Source organism: Loxodonta africana, chromosome 13 (genome assembly GCF_030014295.1).
Source record: "Loxodonta africana isolate mLoxAfr1 chromosome 13, mLoxAfr1.hap2, whole genome shotgun sequence".
Taxonomy (NCBI): domain Eukaryota; kingdom Metazoa; phylum Chordata; class Mammalia; order Proboscidea; family Elephantidae; genus Loxodonta; species Loxodonta africana.
In genome coordinates, this window is record NC_087354.1 from 30042062 (window position 1) to 30048117 (window position 6056).

Consider the following 6056-nt stretch of genomic DNA (forward strand, 5'->3'; position numbering starts at 1 on the left):
CGCGCTCCGATGCCGTCATCGGGACCCCCGCCCCCCCAAACATCCCGCCCCTCACCCTCAACTCCGCCCGCCTTGGCGCTTGCAGGCTTAGGCGCGAGCCAGGCGGCGCCGTGAAGTCGGCCCGCAGAAGGGGCGGGGCTGGGGGGGGCTTGGTGGGGTGGGGCCCTGGTGGGGCGGGGCCCTGGTGGGGCGGGGCCACCACGCCGCCCTTGCCCCGCGCCGCCGTGGGTTTCAGCCTCCGCGCAAGGATGCCAGCGTTCCGCTGGCAAAGCTCTGCAGCCCCAGAGACCAACCAGACACGCCTGGTTCTCCGAGCTGAAGAAACCCACCTCCTAGGCGGCGGGGAATCTAAGTCTCACGATGACAAGTTGTAACAAGTGAGAAGATGCAGACTAACTAGGGGCTTTTCCTTGCTCTGCGAGAGGAGAGTGGATTTTCTAACCCTGAGACTGGGCAACACGGGACTGAAGCAGCTATTCGTTGGTTCATTCATTCTTCTTTCAAGCCTAGGCGCCCCCACGCCCCATTGCTCCCCCTCTGCGGCACTCCCTACGCCTCTCAAAGTACAGCTAAGCACCCCCTCCCCAGGCACCCAGAAGGCTCCGTGCCCTCTTTCCTCCCTCTTTTCTGGTCTGATTTTATCACCCCTTCCCACGCCGCTCCTCGGAAGTCCTATGGGACAGTTCTAGTCTGTCCTATAGGTTCGCTATGAATCGGAATCGACTAGACAGCAGGGAGTTTTAAGGCTGAAAGGAACCCTGTTGACGCAGTGGGTAAAGCGATCGACTGCTAACTGAAAGGTTGGCGGTTCGGAAACCACCGCTTCTCCGCGGGAGAAAGATGTGGCAGTCGACTTTCGTAGCGATTTACAGCCTTGGGAACCCTGTGGGGTCGCTATGAGTCGGAATCGACCTAACCACAGTGCATTTGGTTTAGTTTGGTTTAAGGCTGAGGACCCATCCTTGTGAGACCTCACCCCGCTGTGTGTGCGTGCGTGTGTGTGTACGTGCGTGTGTGTGTGTGGATGGGGCCCTGGCAGCACCCCTTGCTTTCACACAGGAGGACTCATCACTGTGCCCCCCTTTACCGCCCCGGACCCCGGATGGCCCAGGTGGGTGAATGGCCTTCCAGAATGCCAGGAAGGGAACAGGATGGTATCTGCCCTGGAGCACCTCACCGACAGCAGGCTCCACAAGGCCTGGCCCCCCACCTCTGGCTCATAAGCCCCAACTTTGGAATGGGAATGGGTTTCATTGGTGGGCTCCATTCCCCCAAGCCTTGAGTTCCTAGATGGACGACTGCCCCACCCGTTGAGAAGTGGGGTTTGCTGTAAATTCTTAGCCAACCTCTCCAGTAGGGGAGGTTATTCCGTGGGCAAATGGGCAGTGGGAATCTTACAGAGGCATTCATCCTGCATCCACCTGGGCATTGCCCCCTCTACAGCTCCTCTTCCAGTTTGCTCTCTCTCACTACCCATCCCATCCCTCAAGCCATCCTTGACTCTTCCTTCTTGTCTTCCATCAGCCACCAAGCTCCAATTTCTCCTCAGTAGTTTTCAGCAAATCTCTTTGTGCTCAGCAATGTTGCCAACCCAAGCCAACATTGTCCCTCACCCGGACCCCTGCAGAGCCTGCTCACTGGTCTCCTACTGCCCCTGTGTGTGGGACAAAACTCAATTTGGCCTTTTGTCTCTGGTTTCTGAAAATAGTCCTTGAAATTCTCCAGCAGTCCAAAAAGTCTCTCTTTTTTTTTTTCTCCCTAAAGCAGCCAGGCAACACTTTTCACATGTGCAAATAAGGTGGGGGCCCAATGACCACACCTGGCTAATGAACTAACTTCAGAAAAAAAGGGAGGGGGACGATGGAATCAGGCATGCATATTCAGCATGTTTGTTGTTGTTAGGTGCAGTCCAGTGGATTTGTACTCAGGGCAGCCCCAGCGACAGAACAGAACTGCCCCATAGGGTTTTCTAGGCTGTAATCTTTATGAGCGCAGAACACTAGGTCTTTCTCCCGTGGAGTCGCTGGGGGGGTTTGAACCGCCACCCTTTTGGTTAGCAGACCTTGGAGCTTCCCTTTGAGCTTCTAGATTGATGGTGTGTGTCTCTTCATGTACATCCTTTTGTAGTTATATTAAAAAGGTTACACTGTACTGAGGATAGCCCCTTCTGTGAGTTCTGAGTCATTCTGTTATCAAATCCACCAGGAGCCGTGAGGGCCGGTAGTGCCTGGTATCTACCTTTTCGGCAGGTGATTAGGGCAGAGTCCTAACTTTGGGTGAGGACCCAGTTTTGGGTGGCTGGTGGATAGAAGACGGCTGTGCAGGAAGTCGTTTTGTAAAGACCTAACTCTGGGTGGTTAGGGTCAGAGAGATTTAAAATGCCATGTGGGTGGCTGGAGAAGTGGAAAAGTGGGGATGCGAATTACCTTAGCATTTTAGGGATCAGCCTTTTGTTGATTATTAATATGCTCTGTAAATGCATGCCAGTTAAAAAATTTTTAAACAGCACAGAAATACAGAAGGAGAAGGTAAGCACACTCAGTGTTTTGGAGGGTACCTTTCCAACTATTATTTTCTATGATATACATAAGCCTGTACATGTATATATTATACACATGTATACATATTCTATTTACTTGTTCATTTCAACTGTGAAGTCCTTGAAGAATGGGAGCTGAGCGTATCTTATTTATCTCTATGTCTCTCATGTGCTTGGCTGAAGACCTGGCACAGTGACTCCATAGGGGCTCTTGGTAAACGTTATTGAAGAAAGGTAGGAAAAGCTGTCTTTGCATTCACAGAAATATGGGTCACTATATGGGTCACTATGGCTTATACAGAAACCCTGGTGGCATAGTGGTTAAGTGCTATGGCCGCTAACCAAAAGGTTGGCAGTTTGAATCCATCAGGCACTCCTTGGAAACTCTATGCGGCAGTTCTACTCTGTCCTGTGGGGTCACTGTAGTTGAGTAGTAGTGTAATCTACTCAACCGCAATTTTTTTTTTTAATATATGTATAGCTTATATAGGAGTCCCTAGGGAGTGCAAACAGTTAAACTCTCAACTACTAGCCAAAAGGTTGGTGGTTTGACCCCACCCAGAGGCACCCTGGAAGACCAGCCTAGAGATCTGCTTCTGAAAGGTCACAGCCTTGAAATCCCTATGGAGCATTTCTACTCTGCACACATGGGGTCATGAGTCTGAATTTACTTGATGGCAACTAACAACAACATGGGTCATATGCTCACATGTACCCACACAGTGACAGAACATGCATAGAACGCACCTGGAGACTGAGCAAGTATCCTCATGAAGGCACCGCCTTATTTTCTAGAAGTAAAGCCCCAAACTGGACACCAGACAATCCTGTCCTCAGCTCAGAGTCCCTTCTTCTCTCATTTCTATTTTCCATTCCTAGTCCCAACCTCCCCTCCTTCCCCAAAAAAAGGAAATTTCTATTTTCCCGGCTTAAAAAAAAAAAAATGCTTCTTCAGTTCTAAGACTCGCATTCTCACATTTTAGCATTTCCGAAATTGAGTTGTACCTTACAATTGTTGGCAAGGGAAACCTGGCCCCCAGAGAAGCAGAAGACGTGACATGGGGCGTCCACACGCAGCCTTAAGGAAATGGAGTCTTCATCTTTGTGACTTCTGATGAATTGTATGCATTGGTTACACCATGCATGGTTGGATTTTAATTAAAATCTGAAAACATATTTGTCACTTAAAATGTCATTAGAAAAATTGAACTCTAATGTAGTTGTCAAATTTAATTTATTATGTATACAGAAGATTGCTTGTCACAGAAAAACAATATAACTAAAGGCCATAGAAATTGCCGTATCTGTCCAGATAGATCTGTGTTAGGAAACCCTTAGCCTCACGTAACAGAAACCACAGCTTGAAGTGACTTGAAAAATAAGGCCATTCGTTATCTCACTAACAGGGAGACCAGAGGGAGGAGGGCTGTGGGGCAGGCTGAGTCAGTGGCAACATTCCCTTCTGCCATCCTTGGTGTTGTCAGAGGTGTCACCTTCAGACACAAAATCCAGAGGAGGAAGACAGCTTTGTGTTATGTGGCACTGTCTTTGGATCAAGGAAACTCTTCCTAGGAACTCTACTAGGGTTTTCCCCTCACATTTCATGAACCACACAGCTCAGGCCTGTCATCCCTGAACTAGTCATTGGCAAAGCGATGGAATGACTGTGATTGGGTAACGTAAGATGCTAACAATAGAGGGAACTGAGTGAGGGACATGCAGACTTTTCTGTACTATCTGCAATTTTGCTGTAAATCTAAAGTTATTTTTAAAAAGACAGAGTGGATACTTCATAAGGAGCCCTTTTTGCCCTATCCCTTTAGCCCCAACAGGCACTATTTTTTACTAAAATTGCTCCAAGTCTTAGCCGGAGCACTAATTTTGGACACAGCTGATTCAGAATTAATGCTCACTCAACATTCAAACCAAACCAAACCGGTTGCCATCAAGCCCATTCCAATTCATGGTGCCCCCATGTGTGTTAAGTAGAGCTGCGCTCCACAGGGTTTTCTTCAATGGCTGATTTTTCAGAAGTAGATCTCCAGGCCTTTCTTCTTCGGTGCCTCTGGGTAGACTCAAACCTCCAACCATTTGGTTAGTAGTTGAGAGCCTAAATTGTTACCACCACCCAGGGAGAAGAAAGTGGTAAATAATTACATGGATAGTTGTATGTTATTGTCTGTTAAGAAAAAAAAAAAAAAACTACATCTAATATAATAGCTCTTTTTCTATCTCCAAAAGCTGTGATTGAGTTGGAGGTGCCTTTTGTAATCTGGAATAAAGAGGACAGGGTATTTTTCTTGAGAGGGACCCTTGGCATCCCAATTTGAAGTGTTTGCTATGGAGGTTTTCCCAGGGTCCAGAGTTACTGAAGATACTGAGTGTGGACATGCCTTTACATCCATGTGGCCAAAAAGGCTCCCTAAAGTGATACCTCCCAGAACAAAGTCCCACATCCAGCCTAGAGCCAAGGATCCAAATATCTGCCATTTGGAGGCGTTGCCTTGCTCTCATTTCTAACCAAGAAGTGTTCAGAAATACTGAGGCTGGGCTCAGAGCATCTTGCTGCTTAATCAAGAGGGTTTTAGTCATAAAAGGCACTTGTATGACTTAAACTGTTTGTTTTTTGGGCTTTCCTAGTCCATGTACTGGCCCCCAGCACCCTGGCTAAGGTCCAAGGCACAGTGAGGCATCTGGGCCAGACCAGCGGGTGTGTTTGCTACAACCTTGTCAAATCCCTGCATTCCCCGGGCTGCTGAGAGGGCAGCTTCTCTGTCTCCTGGCATATGGCCAGCAAGAAGAGCCACAGGACACAATGGAAGAGAGAACAGCCAGGAGTGTGGTTTCTAGAGCCCTGGGAGGAAAGCAGTGTGGGTGGGCGAGGCCCAGCATAGCCAGGCGTTCCTGCACACCAAGGCCTGAGGTCACTTCTCCAGCAGCTGCCCACGGGGGCCCTGGCAGGGCTAGGTTAGGCTCTGCCTTCTCATCCCTGTCATGTTGCTGGGTTGTAAGTTTTCGTCGAGTTGATTCCGACTCATGGCGACCCCATGTGTGCAGGGTAGAACTGCTTCATAGGGTTTTCAAGGCTGTGACCTTTCAGAATCAGATTGCTAGGCCTGTCTTCTGAAGCACCTCTAGATGGGTTCAAACCACCAACCTTTTGGCTTTTAGTCAAGCACTTAACCATTTGCGCTACCCAGGGACTCCTGTCATAGCAACTCTAAGGGCCCCTCTCTAAGATCCACTCCCTCCCCTGAAATGCTGAGCGTGATGTGCCCCATGGGGGTGGGACAGGAGGGCCAAGGCCTGGCTCAGGGCCCTGCCCATGTCTGTATGTGTATGTCCACCAGCCACTCCCTCTCTCCATCCTGGCCATCCTCAGACTCCAAAACCATAGGGTCAAGACCCATGACTCATTACATCAAAAATCTGCCAGGGCCCCAGAGTCAGCTTCAGGGAGCTCCTTCTCAGGTGGGCCACAGTGGTGGGGCCAGGAGTGTGCTCATGGGTTTAAGGG